The sequence below is a fragment of the Schistocerca piceifrons genome, chromosome 1, assembly GCF_021461385.2.
Source record: "Schistocerca piceifrons isolate TAMUIC-IGC-003096 chromosome 1, iqSchPice1.1, whole genome shotgun sequence".
NCBI lineage: Eukaryota > Metazoa > Arthropoda > Insecta > Orthoptera > Acrididae > Schistocerca > Schistocerca piceifrons.
In genome coordinates, this window is record NC_060138.1 from 541,355,198 (window position 1) to 541,380,088 (window position 24,891).

At 42.8% G+C, this 24,891-nt stretch overlaps 1 long non-coding RNA gene across 1 annotated transcript; it reads right to left on the bottom strand.

Annotated features, from left to right (window-relative positions):
- Positions 1-24,155, bottom strand: LOC124799581. Its single transcript, XR_007017048.1, has 3 exons — positions 24,057-24,155; positions 12,799-12,846; positions 1-100 (listed from the first exon to the last, which is right to left on the bottom strand). It is a non-coding gene; the product is annotated as an uncharacterized LOC124799581 (long non-coding RNA).
- Between the last annotated feature and the right edge of the window lie 736 nt (positions 24,156-24,891).

Genomic DNA, 24,891 nt, shown 5'->3' on the forward strand with positions numbered 1-24,891 from the left:
CCTATAAAACCAGCCATCCTCATCTTACGGTCCCAATTTTCGGCGTACTCTGCGTAGTCTTCTTGTGACATATTACACTCACTCCACGTATCCTCCGTTCCTGAAACATAAAACAGTACAAAAACCTCAATAACAGCTGACTAAATTGTACATCACATATAAACAATGGCGAATTTCGCAACTGTTGTTATAACGTAAACCAGCAGTTCACAACCCTGTCCAAAAAATGAGCAAGATGTGTGAAAATCACACTGCTGTATGCGAAATAATCAAATTCGTAACAGCATTATTTGAATGATACACGCTAAACTAAATAATCGATTATCCGATGCGACGAAAACAGCCTTTCTCTGATTCTGATCACCATCCGAGCTTGGGTATTCGCAATTGTCTAATAACTATTAGCAATTAGGGTTTCCACTATCAGGATAATTTGAGAGCCACTTCTAGTAAGAGAGTATATGTGCCAGCAGTCTTAGCGGCGTTATTATTGATACAGAAGGAAGATCATGCAGTCAACGTGCGGCTAGTCTCAATACTTGGGCCTACATCACCAGCGAATAGGAGTCACCGAACAAACACAACAGTCCCTTTGAACATGTATCTCACTTTGCATTAGCATCTTTCTATAGAGAGCGTTACTACTACCACGGTTCGAGTAACAATAATGCTTAGAAACTAAGGTTATTTCACAGAACACACACTGATACACTGTAGTCTTGCACTGGTAGTTATCGCTTTTCAAGACAGTCACAATGATTGTCCAAGTCTTTGACACAGTGACACATTAAAGTATCGATGCTTATAAAGGAGAAACCTGTCATCAGTTCATGACGCTTTTATGAAATTCCTTCGTGAGTTGAGAAGTTTGATAAAAACATTGACTTCCATGCGTCGATTGAAATTCCATTTTTTTTCCCCTCAGAAAATAAAGTCGCGTCCAGTCATGCATAGCAATCGTACTTACAGCTTAGTAAACAGAATTCGAGAATACCAAATACCGCGTCAAATTTGTGACTGGATTCACGACTTCCTCGCAGGTAGGATTCAACGTAGTTCTTAATGGTACGATATCGTCAGACGTAAAGACAACTTCGGAAACACCACAAATGAGTCTTACGGGGATGTTGCTGTTTACAACAAGCGTAAATGAACTCTAGCGGATAACGTCGGAAGATCTGTGTGGCTGTTTACGGATAATTCTGTTGTCTGTAAAGAAGTTACAAGACCAGCAAACTAGAAAAATGCAGGAAGGTCTGCGCAGGGTCAACGATTGTTGGATAGTTTGGCTCTTGAAACCTCACGGTAAATAAATGTAACGTACTGCGTGTAAACAGGCGAAGAGAGCTACATTACAATATTGGTGACAAAATACTACCAAATATGCGCGAATAATCGTCCGGAGTGACCTAAAGTACAATGACCACCAAAAACTAATAGCAGGAGAAAGAGATCCCACGGTGAGATCTACTGGGAAAATACTAAGAGAATGTAGTTCATCCATAAGAGGAGTAGTTTACAAAACACTCGTTCGTCCGCTCCTTGATTATTGCTGTTTAATGAGGGATTCTTACCAGAAGGGTTTAACAGAAACGATCCCGAGAAGTACGGCCCGTTTCTTCACGAATACGTTTAATAACGACAAGAATGTTATGGAGACGTTCATAGAGCTCCAGAGACTGAGACAGAGACCGTGCTTGGCGGAGAAGCAGACTGCTACAATTTCGAGAGAGAAAGTTCCGAGTAGATGATGATGTTTGAACTGTGGGGCGCTCAACTGCACGGTCATCAGCGCCCGTACGAAGTCTCAATTTTTACGCAGTCCAATTTTTTTCCCACAGTCCAGTATAGACATTGTCACGAATGATGATGATGATGAAGTGATGAGGACAACACAAACACTCAGTTCCCAGGCAGAGAAACTCCCCAACCCGGCCGGGAATCGAGCCAGGACCCCGGGATCCTGAGGCAGCAACGCTAGCCACTAGAGTTCCAAGTAGAGTAAGGCAATAGGTTATTAATTTCTTGCGCATACATCTCGCGAAGTGATTGTGATAAGAAAATCAGAAATTATAACTCGTAGGGAGGCTTACCGAGAGTCGTTCTTTCCACGCAGTATTCGCGAAAGGAACAGGGAAGGGAGGAAGTGAAAGACTCTCCGCCACTCACCATTACGTGGCTTGGGGAGCGTGTATATGGACCGTCGTGTCCTCTTCAAAGCTTCTGTACTACAGTCGCCTTATTTCATTTGGGGGAGCACCGGAAAACTCGAACGGGGCTGAGCGGACGGGAATTTGAACGCCGCTCTCTCGAACGAAAGAAGGAAGGAACCAACGAAGATCAGAGTCTTACGCCCCATCGACACTGACCTCATTAGAGACGGAGCACAAGCTCGGAATTGTGCAAAGATGGGAAAGGAGATTGTCAGTGCCTTTTCGATGAAACCATCCTAGCATTCACCTTAATGGATTTAGTAAAATCACGGTGAACCTGATTTGGATTTAGATTGCTGGACTGGAATCCGAGTGCAAGTATTTGCTTTAACCACTTTGTCGTCTCGCTCGGTAAATGCTGTGGTGGCTTCAGGTCTTCCATATTGCTGTCTGATTGCTTCTGTTGTCTTCTAACAAATATGTCATGCAGAACAGCTTCTTTTTTACCTGCAATTATTGCGAAGCACAACGAAGGGCGAAGGCTCCAATTTCTGCACTTCGTCTTCCCCTATATTTCATTACATGAATACGTAAAAGAAGAAAGAAAGTAGTTCAGAATTTAAAGTCCCATAGACGACAAAATCCTTAGCGGAGTACATGCTCCTATTAGGCAGGAATGGTGACGGAAGTCGGCCATAACCTTTTCGGCAGAACCATCCCAGTATTTGTTTTACGCGGTATATGGAAACCAAATATGAGCGTGCGTTCCATTGCTTTACCCAGTAGAACTAACGTATCATCTTATGTAATTCTGGTTCGATCTTTTGATGTCAAGTCGTTATCTTTTAACGACCTTGTCACCGGAGATCTTTATCATACGCTGCGTTACCTTAAAAATGAAAGATCTTGGATAACCGATGGCGTTACGTGTCACGGGATGGTCTGCATTTCCAATTTATTCTCCAACTTTGTACCGAGGTGTTCCTGCGCCCTTGACAGAACTGCCAAAGCGGCCCCTCCCCCCCTCCTCCTTCTCCTCCCCTACTGTAAAACTACCCTTCTGCAAATTTTAGTTTGATATACACTCCTGGAAATTGAAATAAGAACACCATGAATTCATTGTCCCAGGAAGGGGAAACTTTATTGACACATTCCTGGGGTCAGATACATCACATGATCGCACTGACAGAACCACAGGCACATAGACACAGGCAACAGAGCATGCACAATGTCGGCACTAGTACAGTGTATATCCACCTTTCGCAGCAATGCAGGCTGCTATTCTCCCATGGAGACGATCTTAGAGATGCTGGATGTAGTCCTGTGGAACGGCTTGCCATGCCATTTCCACCTGGCGCCTCAGTTGGACCAGCGTTCGTGCTGGACGTGCAGACCGCGTGAGACGACGCTTCATCCAGTCCCAAACATGCTCAATGGGGGACAGATCCGGAGATCTTGCTGGCCAGGGTAGTTGACTTACACCTTCTAGAGCACGTTGGGTGGCACGGGATACATGCGGACGAGCATTGTCCTGTTGGAACAGCAAGTTCCCTTGCCGGTCTAGGAATGGTAGAACGATGGGTTCGATGACGGTTTGGATGTACCGTGCACTATTCAGTGTCCCCTCGACGATCACCAGTGGTGTACGGCCAGTGTAGGAGATCGCTCCCCACACCATGATGCCGGGTGTTGGCCCTGTGTGCCTCGGTCGTATGCAGTCCTGATTGTGGCGCTCACCTGCACGGCGCCAAACACGCATACGACCATCATTGGCACCAAGGCAGAAGCGACTCTCATCGCTGAAGACGACACGTCTCCATTCGTCCCTCCATTCACGCCTGTCGCGACACCACTGGAGGCGGGCTGCACGATGTTGGGGCGTGAGCGGAAGACGGCCTAATGGTGTGCGGGACCGTAGCCCAGCTTCATGGAGACGGTTGCGAATGGTCCTCGCCGATACCCCAGGAGCAACAGTGTCCCTAATTTGCTGGGAAGTGGCGGTGCGGTCCCCTACGGCACTGCGTGGGATCCTACGGTCTTGGCGTGCATCCGTGCGTCGCTGCGGTCCGGTCCCAGGTCGACGGGCACGTGCACCTTCCGCCGACCACTGGCGACAACATCGATGTACTGTGGAGACCTGACGCCCCACGTGTTGAGCAATTCGGCGGTACGTCCACCCGGCCTCCCGCATGCCCACTATACGCCCTCGCTCAAAGTCCGTCAACTGCACATACGGTTCACGTCCACGCTGTCGCGGCATGCTACCAGTGTTAAAGACTGCGATGGAGCTCCGTATGCCACGGCAAACTGGCTGACACTGACGGCGGCGGTGCACAAATGCTGCGCAGCTAGCGCCATTCGACGGCCAACACCGCGGTTCCTGGTGTGTCCGCTGTGCCGTGCGTGTGATCATTGCTTGTACAGCCCTCTCGCAGTGTCCGGAGCAAGTATGGTGGGTCTGACACACCGGTGTCAATGTGTTCTTTTTTCCATTTCCAGGAGTGTATAACAAAGAACAGACTACATTTCTTCCTCATAAATTTCTAACAATACATAAATTACTAATTAGAAATAAAAGGGTTATAATGAAGAGTTGAGAAATCATTCCTTTTTAGGAACTGTGTTTTTATTACTGCATGATTTTATTTTTATTTCCTCGTTCTGGGGGAAGCAAACTCGTTGATTATGTGATCGAAGTCAAGTTTGGCAGCTATGCCATATTCTATCGACAAGATAGCTAAATGTAACAGTCTGCTACTCGAACTCAAGTAGTTTTTATCCTCTTTAATTTGCAAAGGCTGCGTTCACTGATACCGTCGTAAATATTCTCAAAGTTATTCCGATGTCTGGGTAAGCATACTACAAAAAAAAAAAAGGCAAAATGAAAAACGTTCAGTATATTCAAATGGAAATGCTCTTAATTAGCTCTTTCACCTGAAAGTTGAAAGCAGCTGTTTCGGTCCACTAGTTCAGCTGTATCAATAATCTGCTATATTTGGCACGAAAAACAGCCGCACAATTTTACTAGATAAGATACTCTGTTAAATACTTGGAAGCACACTAGCTCGAACAGTTTCGCGCCAGTCCTCAGTCGGCATAAATAGGCTAAAATCGGAAGCCTTCGGTCAAACAGCATGTTTGCTTTAACACCCACACGCCGACTCTACAGATTTCTATACAGTAGCGAAACAGCAGATAGGACTCTATGACCGAGTAGTGTAGGTAGATGTATGTAACAAGCGCACTGTTGTCACGTAAACGATAAGCTACGATTGCGATAGACGTCTGTTCGGTAGTAATTGTTTCTTTATTATGGTACTTGGATGAAACGGCACTGTGGCAACAGAGTGCATTTACAGTCTCTGACCGAGGAAAAGGCTTCTTTTTGTAGGTTGAAAAGAAAAATACCTCTTCCTCTTAATTATTAAGAGTCCTTCTGTATTCCTTTTTTTCTGGTCAGTTTTTGTGCCCCCTCTGTGCCTGCACCTTCCTCTTCTGTCCCTTTCCTTCCCAGCCCTCCTTCGGCGCGGCCCCCACCTCATCCCAGCTATGTTAGCTGTGTGACATTGGCTGAGGTCTGTTGCAGGTAGAAGATAAAAGAAATATGAGTTTGAGACTTGACACCGTTCCGAGTTAATGATCAGTGATAAAGGTACTAATATTATGTCTGTTTGATAACGTCAAATCCCAAGATAAACGCCAATAATGGCTTCTAAATTATTAGCGTGGGAATAGTTATGATCTGAGCTTATAAATTCTCCAGCAATAAAGTTGAAACAATCATATTCAAGATGTCACGTAGAACTGTCATAGTGTTATCCGTAAACTTGCTTCTACATCTACATCTATGTGTATATGATTATTCTGCAATTCATAATTAAGTGTTCATTGAACCACCTTCAAGTTATTTCCCTGCCGTTCCATTCTCGACTAGCGCGCGGGAAAAACGAATACTTAAATCTTTCCGTACGAGCCCTGATTTTTCATATTTTATGATGATGGTCATTTCTCCCGTGTAGGTGGCATCAAAAAAATATTTTCATGCTTTGAGGAGAAAGTCGCTGATTTAAATTTAATGATAAGATCCTGCCGCAACGAAAAAAAACCTTTGTTTTAATGATTGCAGTCCCAATTCGCGTATCACATCGGTGGCACTTCCTCCCTTATATCGTGATAATACGAAATGAGCTACCCTTCTTTGTACTTTTTCTCTGTCAGTCGCCTTTGACGCGGATGCCACACCGCACAGCAAGGGGGCAGTGAAGCGTAATGTAGGCAGTCTCTTTTGTAGGCTTGTTGCATTTTCTAAGTGTTCTGCCATGAAATAGCGATCTTTGGCTTGCTTTCTCCATAGTATTATCTATGTGACCGTTCCAATGTAAGTTATTCGTTATTGTAATCCCTGACTATATAGTTGAATTACAGCCATTAGATTTTTGTGATTTATCGTGTAACCAAAATTTAGCGGATTTCATTTAGTACTTATGTTGATGACTTTTCATTATTTAGAGTTATTTGTCATTTTCGGCACCATACAGATACCTTGCCTAAATCATTTTGCAGTTGGTTTTGATCATCTGAAGACTTTACCGGACGGTAAATGACAGCATCGTCTGCAAAAAATCGAAGAGGGCTGCTCAGATTGTCTCCTAAATCGTTTATATAGATTATTAATGGCAGAGGGCCAACAACACTTCCTTGAGGAACGCTAGATATTACTTCCGTTTTGCTCGATGACTGTCTGTCAATTACTACGAATGTGACATTTCCGACAGGAAATCATCTATCTAGTCGCATAAACTGAGACGGCACTCCATAGGCATGCATTGCGGTTTTAAGTTGCCCGTGGGGAACGGTGTCACCAGCCATCTGGAAATCTAAAAATATCGAATTAATTGGACATCCCATGTCGGTAGCACTCATTATTTCGGGTGGATAAAGAGCTAGTTGTATTTGCAAGAACGATATTTTCTGAATCCGTGACTGTTTGTCAGTAAATCGTTTTCTTTGAGGTAATTCATAACGTTCGAACAGAGTATATGCTCCAAAATCCTTCTGCAAAAAGACACTAGCAATGTGGACCTGTAATTCAGCGGATTACTTCTACGTCCTTTCTTGGTTATTGATGTGACTTGTACAACATTCCAATCCTTACGTGCAGTTCTTTCGACGAGCGGGCGGTTGTATATGATTGCTTAGTATGGAGCTATTGCATCAGCATTCTCTGAAAGAAACCTGACTGGTACACAATCTGGACCGGAGGCCTTGCCTTTATTCAGTGCTTCCTTGAGCTTGTCTACACTAGTTTCCAAGGGCCTTCAGAAGCTGCTCCCAAAGTGAAGCCGTAATTGCGTTCTTATTAGCGTCATTAGAAGGACTGTTTGAAGCACTAAACGTTTCGCTATTGCTTCAGAAGCTGGTAAAACATACCGCAAAGTCAGCCGCTGCAGTTCAGCTCAGCGCTTTAACAGATACGCGCCGGTATTGCACAACTTTTACACAGTATTCAACGCAAAAACATACATCCACGTTCGAAATGTTCCAGGCGCTAGAGGCAAAAATGTTCGCGTATGGCTATAAGTCGAGTCAACGATAGCACATGCTACTGCAAGATTATTGTAAAGATACTGCTACTTTTTTTAATTTTTTTTCCATCTATCGCTCCTGTTACTATTGCAATCTTCATCCCCGTGAACAGTAGATACGCATTGATTGATGTGTATTTCAATATGAAACGTATACTTGTTTTCGTTGTTGGTCACGTTGCAGACATACGAAAGGGAAGTAAAAAGGTCTTTCATTAGTAATATACTTCGTTCGAGAAAATACGTTTGAGGATTGGTTTCAACGCCATCCAGTAAAACAGTACATACTGTGCATACGGCTTAAAATACACCTTTTTAAACGCTATCAGCTTATTATTAAAAGAGAAATTTATTTGTTAGATAACACAGGTTTCAGTGGCGATAAAAGAAGCACCGAGTGTTACGGGAGAAAAAATCCATGCGGTCATAACCTTGATGCGGTACATAGCGACAGCTTGTTTGCCCCTCTGCGCTCGCAGCACTTGTGCCTGATGGTGTGTTAAAGCGCTCGAACGGTCGAACGACGAGGCACGGAGAACAATTCGCTACTAAGGGGGTTCGTTAATACTGAGCGACCACTGGGACTTAAGCGCTGTTCTTACTTTGCAAATATGTTCGAAGGAACACTGCATCGTACATCTGAACGATACATGCACTGCACGCCGACACTGGGCAAGCGACTTTCGATTAAAATATCTCCCCTGTTACGGAATGTACATAATGGATGTACGAGTGCAGGTTGTCGACACATGGTTGACGACAAATGGAAGTTTGTATCTGGCCTTGAAGGGTGCACGGATGGCCTAAGGTAAGGCATCGCTCGCGATGTGAACCTGTTAATTCAACGGATTACGCCTATTTCCTTCCTTGGTTAAGCGGTATAAGCGGGAAATCCGAGTTCGAATCCCGTTGGGGCAGAAATTTTCACTGTCGTCATTCCCTTACACAGCTGATGATTGTCCATATTCGCAACCGAGAATACATTTCTTTTGGTTCATAACGGCTGAAGCCGCTGCAGCGCCAGTTCCTTCAGACGTGTATGCATGACCGAAGGAACATCGTATCGCCCTTCTGAACGACACAGGGACTGCAATACCGTACCTTTTGGGCAAGTTATAATTTGGCATAGCATACAAGGACGCTTCATACTGATGGTACAGTCAGAGGCGTATCGAGGGGATGGTGAGGTAGGCTCCCTCGAAGAACGTAGTCGCTGAGGGTGCGCTGAAACTGATCGAAAAAACAACAACAAAAAAGACTGTTTTAAAGCCAACCGAGGGAGGTACATGAGTTCTCCTGCCACTCATGCCTACGGTAAGAAGTTTTCCTCTCGGCTCGAGACTGTAAACGTACATTGTCATCACAATGCCATTTCTGTAGTGCCATTTCGTCTGAAGTGGCCCAACAGACAAACAACTAGGCTTATTTACATACAGACGTCTATAGCTAATATGGTTTATGTAGCAACAGTGCGCTTGGTTTCTCACACGTTTAGTCCATGTAGTTCCTGTATCAAATCTCATTGGGTAGTTATTATTCAATAATGCTTCACACTTATTAAACCAGCTAACAAAATCATAAACTTGCTTCAATCCGCCAAAAATTGGTTTTAAATAATTAACCTGGGAACTGTTGTGTTCCGATCTTATAAATTCTCTGGGAAGAAAGTAGAAATAGTCATGTGTCAAGGGTCATGGAAAATTATCGTGGAATCATTATGCAAACCCCATCCATTCCGAGCTCGTTTTTTCCGCTAGTTCCCAAGGAACGTGGAGTAGAAGCTGACATAAAAAATGGCAGAAATGTAGTTTTACTAGAAAAGGGGAGGTGGGGGCCTTGGTAAGAATGCTAGACCCAGAGGACCATGTATGGTTCTTGATACAGCAGTGAATGCGGCCTTCTCTGAGCTTAAAAGTGGATCGGGAAAACAAGATGATGTCGCCATTGATTCGAATAGTGGTTAGATGCGGCTCTCCAAGATTTTTGAAAGTCTTGGTATTTGCATGACTACTGCACTTTACATCCATTTGAGTCTGCTTGTCTTGTTCCTGCTCTACAATTTCTGCCCCTACACCCCTTCGATTAACACATTAACTGTTTCTTTATGGGAGGTGCCCTATCAGTCTGTATCTGAAAATACTTTACTCCCCGATTCGATTACATTGCTCTTCATTAGTTGTTCGATCTGTCCAACTAATCTTCAACATTCTTTTGTAGCACTACATTTAAAACGCTAATATTCTCTTCTTATCTTTACTATTTATCGTCCGTATTCTGATTCCAAAAAAAAGGCCTCTCTTCAAACAAATACCTCCAGAAAAGACTTCCTAACATCTAAATTTTTATTCGACATCAGCAGTTTCGTCGTTTTAGAAAAAGATTTTGTTGCTGTTGTCAGTCTGTATATTCCCTTTACTTCCGTTAGACGCTATACATTTCTCTGTCAGTTGATCTCCCAAAGTCCTTTGTCCTCTTTGGTGGAATTACAGTGTTATTAGCAAACGTTAAAGTTTCCGTTTTTTCTCCCTGAACTTTAATTGGCTCTCAAATTTCTCCCCAATTTACTTTTCTGCTTGCTGATTGTACAGACTGAATAACGAGGAGAATAGACTACACCCGTGCATCATCTCCTCTCGACTACCGCCTCCTTTTCGTGTCTCTCGACTTATAGTTGCAGACTGATTTTTGTTCAAGATATAAATCATATTCCATTACATGTATTTTATGCCTGGGAACTTCAGAATTCCAGAGCAGGAAAATAACTGTTAGTTTCATAAGAGAGTGAACTGGTTTTCTTCGTTTCATTAGCACTGATTCTCCACTGTGGCCACGGAATCAGTGGCGAAGTTGTTAGAACTGCCAATGGCTGCCTGCATCCGCTCCGGCCCAACCTGCCTCCGACCAGCTCTGGACCACGTTGTGCTGCCGCGGCCTTGATATGACGGCGTTACTACACGGGGCCAGCTGTTCACGCCGCCAGCTGGGAAGTGGCCACCCGCACTTTCTCTGTTCCCGGCACAGGCCGATAAGCACAGGTTTCCCTCTCACCGAGCTTCTGGCGGAAAAGTGTGTCGCGCTTATGGATAACAGCCGGGAGGAATCGCCTCTCACACAGCAGGATACCTTTTGAAAATCATGTTCCAGTAACAGGCTTTTATTTAGCAGGCAGCAAGGGGGCGCAGAGTTACCGCATTGTCACACCATTAACTGTTTGGAGCAAAGCAATGACGGGGCCACCTACTCTAAGAGTTGGTCCACGACACTAGCAGTTAATCGTCAGCTCTCTATCGTTATCAGGTTCCTCAATAATAAACTAGATTACTATTACGTATCATCAGAATTTCTCAAAAGACTTCGACAGCGCTGCGCAGTAGGGTAAAGCACCCATATTTCGGGGTGGTTAGAAGTTAAGTCCCATAGTGCTCAGAGGCATTTGAACCATTTTTCGGGGTGGTTGCCTAATTCTGGGTAGTCTGGATAGCCCCCTTGCTTGGCGTAGCACTCTGTAGCTCTCTCTGACAATCAGCATCGAAGGTCATTCTGAAACGCCATTGTGAGTTTAGTGCCGGTGCTGTTCACGTTTCGTTCATCACAGCTATTTTTGGATAGTGGTCAACATAAAAATTTTGTACAGAATTCAGTTGGAAGTCCTTCCTCCAGCCAGGTAAGACGTACTTTCAAAGCATTTCATATGAGACAGTAGTTTGAAGCATGCTCTCACTTAGCTAGTCTATAAAAGTGTCGTCTGCAGTTCGCTTAAGGGCCAGATTGTGCCTAAATGGACTTAAGGGATGGTCCCTAATACCGGGTAGTAAAAGGTTGCACTATTCCGCTTACACGAAATTTGGGATGAGTTTATACAAACTCATGTTCTGAATTTTATTCCAGATGCCACATTTCCTGTGTTTCAGATACAAAGACATTGGGCCATTGAGAGGTTGGGCATATTGCAGAGCCGCAGCAATAGAAGAGGCTGCAAACAGTTTCAAAATATGTGGGATCTATCCTTGTGACTCCCTGGTTTTTTCGTCTATGGATTTTCCTCCTCAGCAGTCTGCAACATATGGTGATGAGACCTCAGAAGCTGTAACCGGGCCACTGCCGATAACAGTTACTGGGATGGAATAAACAGTGGTTTCCACTTTTAAAATCAACACGCCTCCTCTGCTTGCACCATCAAACCCGTCAACAAGAGCAGGTAAAAAAGCTATAGACGTCATATCCTTTTAAATACGCTTTCGAGCAGTCCCTGGCTAAAGGAAAAAAGAAAGCAAATTCCAAGAGTACAGGAAAGACACCATCTTCAACATAATTTACGCCAAGGGCTTCATGTGATGCATCAGATAGACGTTCGACATCTGGGACTACCAAAAAAAGCTCCTCGTGAGAAAGAACCAGAGGGTCACGAAGCAGCAGGATCACTCCGATTAGAGCGTTGATGAAATCATATTAAAAGATTCGCCATCTGAATATGAAGAGGACGAGAGGTGCATTTACTGCGACCAATTGTACATCTAAAGAGACCTTGGTTAAATGCATCGGTTGCTTTCGTTGGTGTTATGAGCTTTGTGCAGGTGTCGACGATGATGCTTGGAAAGATTTTAAATGCATCATTTACGAGTATATCAAAAAGTACAAGGACTAAACATTTTTCTTGTTGTGGCTGAAACGGCTGCGGTGCAACCGACAACTATGCAGCACGATTTACTTCCGAAACAAACATTTCGTCGTTAAATTTTAGTGTTTATTTACGACCAGTAATAAGGTAACTCAAAATCTCGAAATTAGGAACCATATTTTCCGGAGGAAAAGACTACACGTTTTATTTCTTTGTTCTGTGATTACGGAACAAGAAAATAACCAAAAGATTTTTTGCAAAGGTAGTATTTAAATATTCCCTAGTAATAGTATAGCACATTTTCCTTAATTTAAAGAAAGCTAATTTATTGTCAGTCTTAAATTTAAAAACAGTACCCGATAAAAGGCCACTTTCCCCGGTATCTCGTTTCACATTTCGACATGCAAAATTAGAAGTTCAGGGGTTCAGTGTGGAGACCAACCTGTGTGAAACGCTCCTCTTCCTTCCGCCTCGCCGATGGCTAAGGCACCTGAAAATAAAAGGGAAAAATACTGTTAACTTTTATGCTGAACGAAGTTCTTAAAAAGAAAGGAGAAATCGCAAAAACATTTGTCATTACATCGTACTTCATAGTCCTCCCATTTTCACTGTCAGGAACGCTGCACACACAGAGCGACTCATCGACTTCACTCCCTTACACGAATAAACAGATATTCAAAGAAGGGTATAATACAGGGATGTGATCTTTCGTACCTACTGTTCAATCTATATATCGAAAAGCAATGATGGAATTTAAGGAGAAGGTCAGGGGTAGCATTACAAACCAGGGTGAAAGAATGTCAACGACGAAAGTCGCTGATTACATTGCTGTCATCAGTGAAAGAGAGAAATTATTGCAGGACGTGTCGAATGGAATAAACAGCCTAATGAGCACACATTGTGGTTTGAGAGTTAACCGAAGACGGACGAAAGCAATGAGGATTAGCAGAAATGAGATTAGCGATAAATTTAACATTCAAATTGGCAGGCGGCGAAACAGACAAATTGAAGGAATTCTGGCGCTTTGGAAGCAAAATTTTTAATCACTCAGTTCGGACAGAGGTTTTCAGCAGGTTTACCATTGTTGTAGGCAAAAGGCGAAACAGGAAATCCCTTCCTGATTTTCTCAATTGGGACCAGATCTACCACCCAGCAACCGAATCCATAAATGTCAACTAACGTTAAGAGCTTCTTAAGAGTGACAAATGAGTTATTCAAAACCTGCATATATTTACGCCAGATATAGTTACTGATACAGAGCCGCCTTCGCAGATAGACTGGAGGCTAGGTAAATTTTACATTTTCGTTGAATCATACGCAGTTGATACCTTTTGTTATTAACATGCTCTCTCATTACCCGTCAGAGGCAAGATCCTTATTGATTTAGAGTATATTAAAATACTCAGTCACACCATTACTATCAGTTCCTCAAAAATGGAAGAATCTGCCGAATTACTATGTTTTCAAAACATACAGAAACGTGAGAAACAATGTGGTTACAGCGATCTGATAAATGACGTCTGCACTTGAATACGGAACTCGTACCGTACACATGGCAAGACAGTTTGTATCAAAAGGTATCATCAAGTTAGTATGCTATGTCTTTATTTCTTCCATGTACTTTATGTTTCGCTTGGCAGATCATTGTATTTAGCAGCCTAATTATATACATTATGTGCTCACAAGCTTTCGGACACCTATTAGTGGACATTAATATGCTGTGTTTCCACCTTTCACCCTTATGACGCTTGAACCCTGCTGGGGATACTTCCAACCGCATGACTGAAGGTCTGTGGAGGAATGGCAGCTCCTTCTTCCCCAAGACCCAAAACCAGAGAAGCTAATGATGTTGGACGGCGGGGTCTGGAAGGAAGTCGACACTGTAGCTCATTGCAAAACTTTTCCTTTGGGTTCAGGTCGCCAATCAGGCCTGGCCAGTCCATTTCCTGTCCACAACCATTGCTTCACAGATGCTGCTTTATGACAGGATGCATTGTCGGGCAGAGACAAACAACCATCTTCTCTGTTCTGTTCCTCTACTATACCAGTTCACAACACTGTCAAACGTATTTATATCTTTCCGCACTTAACCATTTTAATCAGCGCAATAAGGGGACCATCGGATTCATAACTACAAATCATCCGTTTCCACTCCTCTACTGTCCAGGACCGTCGCGCTTTACTCCACATCAGACATCGTTTAGCGTTGACTACAGAATGTGTGGATTACGAGAAGCTGTCCGACTATCGTACCCAATTCTTCTTTACTCCCTACGCACAGTCACTGTGTTAGCCGTTAGCACTTTGGAACTCAGGGGTGATACCTTCTGCTGATTTGATGCGATTTTTTACAACCACCTTTCGCAAAGCTCGACTATTCCCGACTATGTCCGTCAGCACATGAGATGCGCATGGTCTTGGTTTCGCAGTGGTTGTTTCTTCGCGTTTCCACTTCACAGTCACGTCACTAACAGTGGACTTGGGCAACTTCGAAAGGGTGGAAAATGTCCCCGGTGGATTTGTTTCTCACGTGACATCCAATGACTACTCCACGTTCGACACCACTGAACGATTCTGTTGTTAATGCTTCTCTATTGCCAGCACAATAGCCTATTTTCATATTGCTGGGTCACATTGCTAGTGGTCAGTTCCGCATGACATAGGGGTGTCCGGATATTTGTGATAAGATAGTGTACGTCTTGTCAATATTAGAAACACATTTTGTTCTTATTGTGTTAGGTAAAACGATTATTTGTTATTCTGTATTCAACATTGTTTGAATAGCCACTCATACAGTACAATTATACAAAAAAAAAAAAAAAAATGGGATTGCGTCGTTCAAAGAATTGAGTTGAATGCAACGAATACGATAAAATCGAATGTCAGACTGCCATTCCAAATATTTAGAGTTCGATTTCCAGTCTATCATAGCATGTTTCCTGTCATTTACCACTTCTTACACTCTTGACAATGACTTTCTACTGTGAAAAATGGCGCGTTACACTGTAGTTCGTAGTCCACATCGAACTAAGGGTCCTCCTCTAGCTGACCGAATAATGTGGGTGTACAACCTCGACGGTGCTATTAAAATAATCTTCTACGCTTATACAGGCGTTGTGTCTTGAATTGATCGTTTACCAATAGCCTTGATAAGATGTGAGATTTTTATATTGACAAATTTCGCGTTAATAGGAATTTTGCTTACAAAAGGCCTTAGTTTACTTGTAAAAAGTGTGCTACAACATTTATTTGTAACGTTTTGCGTGAAAGATGTTAACATTCGCAACATTTAACGATGTACAGAGCTCCGCACTGGTCTGATGTTACTGTATTTCTACGGCGAAAAGCCCTATTTTTGACGATGACATATAAACATGTCCGAGAATTTTAAAGTCTCATATGTGCTGAAGTAGAATCTTTTGCTGTACCACTTGAAAATGGCCGAAAGATCGAAACAGCAATTGCGAAATAAACAATTTCTGCAGTCAACGGCGAATGCGATGTCTTTAAAAAAATTTATTTAGTATCTGCTCGGATCGCTCGGTATGTCTCATCAGTGAGAACATTATTAGAACGTCACGCATTGTTAATTCACTTTCCGTTAAAAGACGAGACTGTTACATTTCTTACACTACTCTCCCCTGACAAAGGATAGTGGTCCTCTGAGGGCTCGATATAATGAGTTCGAGTAATATGAATATAGAAAGTATATTGCAGCAATAAAGTGACGCTGTTTATTTGTGGTTAATAATAGGGCTGATTTTAGTATGTATTGTGGAATTCACAATCACAGCACTAGCAGTTACTACAGTTTCCACATAGGCTATGCATGATCGTCTCGTGTTCAAAATTGAATTTTATATTCTGGTACTGTACCGATAGACATCCGACAGGTGACGTGGAAACTCCACATATTTAAACGTGAAAACTCCACATATTTAAACAGAAAGAATAAGAGAACCATTTCAATGCTCCTTCCGTAATTTGTCAGAATATTTGGACTCAGATATGAAATTTCGGGTAACTATAATGTTGGCATTAAACGGAATCTGACTATCCCAGTACATAACTGATAAGTGTTCTGTCTTGTTGCATAAAAGCGTCGTTTGAAATAGAAGATAAAAACAGCAGCCGGGTGTTTTATTACGATGAGTAATGACTTTTCTTAAAATAGCTGCTTACTTCCTAACATGTGTATTATATGCATATAGAAGTAATTCCCAGAATGATCCTTGGTAGCAAGGTAGCACTAATTAGAATTTTTTGATAGTATACTTTAGAGAAGCAGCCTGCCGGGACTGCTTCTGCCTGTTCGTGTGTAATTTGTCTCGGTCTGTATCCCAGAAGACCCTCCATCAAGGTGGTTTTTTTGTTTGTTATTAAGTTATTGGCTTTATGTCGATACGAACTTAAGGACAATACAACATCCAGTCCCCGAAGGGAGAAACTCTTCGGCCCGGCCGGGAATCGAACCCGTGCCCCTTCGTTTAGCAATCCGCCGCACTGACGGCGCAACTATTAACACGACGTGTGAACGAATGTAGCCTCGCGAATGGCGCCAGAGGAGTTCTGCCAGTCAGCTGACTGCTGTGACGTTGCGTGCAGTTTCCGCTTTCGTGGTATCTGACACACGGGGACGCAGCGCATTGCACAACGTGAGTCATCGGCTGTCCCCAGTTACGTCACAAGTGTACACGCATCAGACCGCACGAGCGCGTGGGCGTTCCGGTAGGAACACAGCTCTCTACACGGACTACATTCACTATAGTTGCGGAAATGAAATGAACAAAAATGACTGATCCGTTTTCCCTTCAGCGTCCCACTCATTACCTACGAGGAATAGTCATAAAGTTTTAATTATCATCTCGAAAAACTAAAGCTCCGTAATCAATTTTTTTTTAGTTTGCAACTACACGTCTACACTACTACTACACATTGAAATTCCCGCTCCATAGTACCACAACACATCGTCAGGGGCGCCAAAACAATAAGGGAGAAGAAAACTGATTAAGCGGAGACGAGCTGCTGGTTTGTCACCCCTAGCGATGTGTTGAGGTAGTGTGGAGCGGGAATTTCAATGTGTTCTAGCCATTTAGACGCGTGTCTGAAAATAACAAAAAAATAATCATCATTCCGTAAGGCTCTTCGGTGACGATGTTGTCTATACATACACAAACTGAAACAATATCCATCTGGCAATTGTTCAGTTTCTTTCTCTATTTCTCTATCTTGTACGTGGTGTGTGAGAAAAGTAATGAGAATGATTTTTTATCTGCCACCGTTTTTATTTTTCTCAAACAATAGTATTATCGCCGTCAAAGAAACTTGTGCTCTTGATAAGGAATGTTCCCCTTTGGCCTGTTTCAACTTTTCAAATGTCACACTCGCAGGTTCCCTAAGTTTCACATAAAGCTTGATTGCATACCATTGCTTTAAATTCTGCTGTTCCATTTTCGTAACACACGACAAAAACATAACTTCACTGAAGGCTCTCTCAAAACTCACGTGACGGCTGTGCAGATCTGAAACTCGGACTGAGCATCTGGAAGAGATGAACATATCGGTCGACACAAGCAGAACAACACAGTGTTGTCAGATCGCTCGGAGTTTTGTCAATCTCATTACTTTTCTCGCACACCTAGCGTATTAGCAAGTCTTCTGTGGAGCAGACCACATATGAGAAGTTCATTTGCAAAAGGTAAAAGGTACCGTATCCACAAAATCTTAACAGGAGAGACAAAAAGTTTTACAACTACAGTAGCATCAGAATATGTTTTGTAGCTTTGTTGTTATATTCAGACAGATGTTGGGACACATTACGCCAAGTCTAAATTGATTTGGTGCCTTCTGACAGAAAATTGCGTTACTTATGGTAACTGTTGTTCTGGAGTTACTTTATATTACTACAAACAGTAGAATATAGTTGAATATTTAATTTGCAGTGTTCTGTACTGCAGTTTACACTCTTCAAGGCTTACTTTGAACTGTTACTGACTTCAAAGTTTCGAAATATTGCAAGGCAAATTAATGAGTATATATTTATTTCGCAAAATACTTTACTCGTTATTTTCACTTACACACAATCTGAACAATGGACTAAATGGCATTCCCTTGCACTTTTGCAGCAATGCCATCACCACGCAGAAAATATTAAAGACCTACTCTACAACAAAGTCTGCAGGTGAGAAGGAGGTAATCCGCGAACATCTATCATTATCACACATCCGTTTCCTACATGTATGCTTTGACTTTCGTTCCTGTGTAAATTTTTGAAAGATATTGATATTATAAACATAAAAATTAAAACTCTCTTGAAATTCAGTTGGTAACAAACGGGCAGCATTGCAGAAACCACTGTCATGTTCACAACTAATTTGAGGCCTAACACTAGCATTTTTTGCATGCTTATTTTGTCTCGCGACAATTTTCTAATGTACTTTCAGTTTCTGTTGGTGAATCACAGTATTCAAATGGGTCTGAGCACTATGGGACTTAACATCTGAGGTCATCATGAGAACTCAGAACTACTTAAACATAACTAACCTAAGAACATCACACACATCCATGCCCGAGGCAGGATTCGAACCTGCGACTGTAGCCGTCGCGCGGTTCCAGACTGAAGCGCCTACAACCGCTCGGCCACACTGGCCGGCAATCACAGTATTCATCTGATATATCAAACTCTATAATTTAATTAAAAACTCACAATAAAAAAACGCCAGATACGTCCTTACTACATACAATGTCTTGTAAACAAATGTCGGCCATGTTGTGTGTGACGTCATTACCAAGAAGAGCAACGATACTCTTTATTATGAACCGCGAGTCTTAAGGGGAAATGCACAACAGATACGATAAGTTTTGGCAAACACAACAGTTCTTATTCCATAGGTGATGGTTTTAGGCAGCACTGGCACCTGTTACCTTGTTTTTCAGTTTTTTGTGAATTAGGTGTGTGTGTGTGTATCTGTATATGTAGGTGTGTGTAAACGAGAGAGAGAGAGAGAGAGAGAGCGAGAGAGAGAGAGAGAGAGAGAGATGTTGAACACATTAAGTGTGTAAAACACAGTATGCCAAAAAGTAGCTTCAGAGAATAACTTAGATGCTCAGCATGTTTTTTTCACTAAGAAAATGTACTATAATTCTACACAAACCCTACGCGTAACATAACGCTAGAGCGCAGTTACGGTTCATGGAACACGCAGGCAACTAAACTGACAGGAAGCTGTCACATCGCCAGGTGACTGCAGCGCGATGGAGAATGATCTGCAGAGGATTGCTGTTTGCTGCAGGGCCCTGCAGTTGAGATTCATCGTAAATGAGTGTATAGTAATGCACTTGAATGAGCAGGGAGATCCATTAATGTGCCATTGTGCAGTTGGCTATAAATCACAAGGAATATCACCTGCCGTAAAATATCTAGTAGTAAGCGTCCGGAATGACCTTAAGCGAAATGACCAGGGACTGGAAAAGCAGATTCCAGGCAGAGATTTATTAGAAGAGTCCGAAGTCCTAAGCGACGTAACTGATTCACAAAACGGGTGGCTTAGAAAACACTCGTTTGACCGGTTGTTAAGAGTTACTGCTCATTCTGGGACACTTACTCGACAGGACTAATGGAAAAGATGAAGAAAGAACGGGCGTTTCGTCAGGATTCTTCCAATAAGCGCGATTTTAATACTGAAATATCAAAACACACAGGCAGAGTCATAGTAGAGCTGCATTAATAAATCACTGACAATCAGTGAGAAAATTTCGAATTCTGTGCAATGGTATTCCAAACTGAACATGAAAAACGTTTTACAAACAAACTGTTTTAGCAGTTCATATTTTTTATGTACGTTATCAGCGATTCTTAAAATGCCGTTCAGTTTATGAATCTCTTTGTTTAGCTAGAATCTGTGGCAGCAATAAAAAGAAGATATAGCACATAGTTGTGATATTTCTTAAATCCCAATCTGACCTTTTCAAAAGTGACGTAGCTTATCAGAAGGGTGTGTGCAAATCTCGCCAAGTCTTTAGATCAACGCTTATCACAATTCATTGTTTCTCAACAGCTCGCGTAAGAAATTTTTCGGTGAATAGCGGACGTAGCTTGCTTATCGCGCACTTTGTCTGAGATGTCATTACGTGCGTTCTGGGCGCGCAGTCCAGAACCGTGCGACTGCTACGGTCGCAGGTTCGAATCCTGCCTCGGGCCTGGCTGTGTGTGATGTCCTTAGGTTAGTTAGGTTTAAGTAGTTCTAAGTTCTAGAGGACTAATGACCACAGCAGTTGAGTCCCATAGTGCTCAGAGCCATTTGAACCATTTTGTCATTACGTGCAAGGCAAAATATGTTTCTGAAGCTCACTGTACTCTTGTGACGTTGATTTCGTCTATCTCTTTGTTGATAACATTCACGGAGTTCCTGAATGCACGTCTCAGTGGAGGTTACCTTGCGACTTGTTTACGTGTATTTACCAGAACTTGACATTGCTATTTCTGAAATTTTGGAAATTTGTGGTAAGTACCTATGGGACCAAACTGCTGAGGTCATCGGTCCATAGGCTTACGCACTACTTAATCTACCTTAAACTAACTTAACGCTAAGGACAAGACACACACCCATGCCCGTGGAAGGACTCGAACCTCCGACAAGGGGAGCCGCGCGAACCGTGTCAAGGCGCAGCCGCGCGCGGCGCTATTTCTGAAGTGAGCTGTAGCAACAATTTTTTAGCGACGTTGAAGTGGCCGAAATTGCTAACCTGCTGTCGTCTATGCGAGAAGAGACGCTTCTATTGTTGCAGGGATTTCTGTTGCCGGAATTTGGGAACTAAGGCGAAGAGAAGGTTTGGAACCCATTTTATGAACACGAGGTTGTACAACAATCTCCAGTATTAAATTCCGAACGTCTCAGGAATTTATATAGAGTACAGTCAATGGACGATTTGGTTGCTGACTCGTTCTTCGGGCAGCGGCTGTAGGAAGTGCCTTGTTGGCTCGTAGTTCCTTCCTCGCGGAGCAACGTCAGTCACTTGCAAAATCGCAGACACTATACTGCACCACGTAACCGCTGGTTACCGTTAGACTACTGATCCTCGAGAGCTAGGGCGGTCAATGGTCTAGTACATTCACTAGAAACTGGCAGTGAGGGCAAATGAAAGTTCTGGCAGAATAGCCAAGATTCGTGACATATTACGGTGACTGAATTCCTTTTTTCTCTTTTTGCTCCATAGCAGACACCGAAGGTATAGGTGCTCAACATGCATAATGATATATCCCTTAATGGTAACTGCCAACATAGCACAAAAGCTTTATCGTAACTGCATAGGATATGCGACCAGGATGGATACGAATCCAGTAGCTGATATATGGCATAGTGAAAAGGGTTACAGACTAACGTCTCGTCAACTTCGATGTCTTTAGAACAGATCACTTGCTTAGACTAATAAGAATATGCCGAGACGTTACATATTCAACTTAACACTAGCCTGAACTAATCTGAGGTAAGGGAAACACAGAAGGACTAAGCCAGGATTTCGAATCAAACTTCTCGCGGATGCAGGTCCTGTGCTTTACACACTACAGAAGCTCTGTGTGACGACGAACAACGCAAAAACTTTGATTTTGCTTTAAGGTTGCAGTAGTCTCGTAATTGGGTTGGAGTTGTTTGGGGGAGGAGACCAGACAGCGAGATCATCGGTTTCATCGGATTAGGGAAGGACGGGGAAGGATTCGGCTGTGCCCTTTCAAAGCAACCATCTCGGCATTTGCCTGGAGCGATTTAGGGAAATCACGGAAAACCTAAATCAGGATTGAACCGTCGTCCTCCCGGATGTGGGTCGAGTGGGCTAACAACTGCGCCACCTCGCTCGGTGTTCTCGTACTTATGTAGACTTGGACGAGACTATCGTGGAGAGTTAGATCAAACCAGTCTTCAGATCGATGACAGCAACAACAAAAACTCATTTCAGCAAGTGGATCATTGAATTCCGTGATGCGATGAAAATATGAATGCATTCATAAAAGGATTGCAACAGTAGTCACGCTAACTCATTTGTGAAACATAATTATGTTCCACTGCAGCTGATTTCAGGTAGCGCCTGATTATTATTCAAGCCAAGGTCGTATGGCGTCTCCTACTGGAAATGAACTTGAAGAGACAGCAAAGGGCTTGGAAGAGCAGTTGAACGGAATGGACAGTGTCTTGAAAGGAGGATATAAGATGAACATCAACAAAAGCAAAACGAGGATAATGCAATGTAGTCGAATTAAATCGGGTATGCTGAGGGAATTAGATTAGGAAATGAGACACTTAAAGTAGTAAAGGAGTTTTGCTATTTGGGGAGCAAAATAACTGATGATGGTCGAAGTAGAGAGAATATATAATGTAAACTGGCAATGGCAAGGAAAGCGTTTCTGAAGAAGAGAAATTTGTGAACATCGAGTATAGATTTAAGTGTCAGGAAGTCGTTTCTGAACGTATTTGTATGGAGTGTAGCCATGTATGGAAGTGAAACATGGACGATAAGTAGTTCGGACAAGAAGAGAATAGAAACTTTCGAAATGTGGTGCTACAGAAGAATGCTGAAGATTAAATGGGTAGATCACATAACTAATGAGGAGGCATTGAATAGAATTGGGGAGAAGAGGAGTTTGTAGCACAACTTGACTAGAAGAAGGGATCGGTTGGTAGGACATGTTCTCAGGCATCAAGAGATCACCAATTTAGTATTTGAGGGCAGCGTGGAGGGTAAAAACCGTAGAGGGAGACCAAGAGATGAATACACTAAGCAGATACAGAAGGATGTAGGTTGCAATAGGCACTGGGAGATGAAGAAGCTTGCACAGGATAGAGTAGCAATGAGAGCTGCATCAAACCAGTCTCAGGAGTGAAGACCACAACAACAACAATATGATTGTAAAAAGAACGAAAGATGCGTAATTTTCGCAATATTTGTATGTTGTTTGTTTATCGGTAATAATAACAAGGTAGCGAACTTCTATGACCAGTTTAAGCGATGCACTGTCACAGTCTTCAGATCTAAACATGATTAAATTGCGACTGACAGGTAAATAAGAAAATGGAAATGTCATGTAAACAAAACAAAATTTAATTGTCATCCGACACCTTGTTTTCGTGTAAACAAGAAAATATATGACAGTTATATTTCAATTAAGTTTAGAATATATTTTCCTCTCTGTTTTAGATCTGAAGACGGATGCAATCTACAGCCGAAGCGGTGATAGCGTGTGGTGTTTGTGACTGTAGCTGTTAAGAAAACACTGTACTGGAACGGGAAGGTAATAGAAAGCTTTTGATTTGTGCTCGAATCAATTCAGGGCAGCGCTGTAGTCAAAGGAGAGTCCTTAAACATAGGTGGACTTATAGTCATTGTCAACGGAAACACGACTCACAAAAGCGAGACATGTAAACAAAAGTGAAAGCACTTAAACTCCATAGCCAGCCTGTGAAATCGATATTAGAAGATAACGCGGAAGTCGAAGTTCGCTGCGCGCTATATTGCAAAACTGACTGCAGAAGCAGGCATACATAACAATTCCGACTATGCGAGTCTGGCCTAACAAATCGTAACAGCAAGTCGCGCCATGAACCGCCTAGCCTAGGCAGTGGAGAGCTGCGACACGGCTGTCCTCCGGTGGGAGTGAGCGATCGTTACAATTAGGTTACGGATGCAGAGCCGGCTTGGCGGACTTACGGTTCTTGCGGCGTCGTTGACGCTGCTGTTGACGGGGCACGTATATCCATCCCATTGCTGACCGGGCTGCGGCGCTGGTGCTCCTCTCCAAGTGCTGAGAGAGGAATGGGTACCGTTACCGGCAGCGTCCGTATCTATATATCCGGACAGAAGTTGCATGACTCAAGTGCTGCTTTCCGCAAGAGCGCCGCAACCTGTTGCGCAACTCGCCGAAATTTGATGGGCATCGTCTCTCAGTCTTGGCCGTGACCTCTACTGCAGAATGTATTGACCTTCTATGCGCTGACCCACTTATACGGTATTTACTTCCGGATTTGGCACAAAGGCCTCATTTCCGGCTACTTGTTTCGGACGTACATTCAACAGAGACAGTGGAAACAGTCGTATTTGATCTGTGTACCAGCAAACGTGTCATTTAAAAATTACTCCCTCAAAACAATGTTTAACAAAACTGTGAAGAACATTTTAATCATGTTATCCTACTTTTACAATGTATTACGCGTTTGACAATGTAAATCGAAATGTCGTTCTTCTGGTGCTCAAAAACCTTAAGTGAACAACAGAGACCAAAGACTAATTCAATAGTGTATGGGTAGATCAGATTAGTAATGATGTGGTTCTGAATTGTATTGAAAATTTAAAAAAATGCGGCACAACTCGCCTAAAAGAAGTGATCAATTGACCGGACACATCCTGGGGCATCAAGGAAATGTGAATCTGGTAATGGAGGGAAGTGTGGGGGTAAAGTTCTAGAGGGAGACCAATTCTTGATTACAGTAAGCAGGGTGAAGTGGGTGTAGATTGCAATAATTACTCAGATATAGAGGCCTAGACT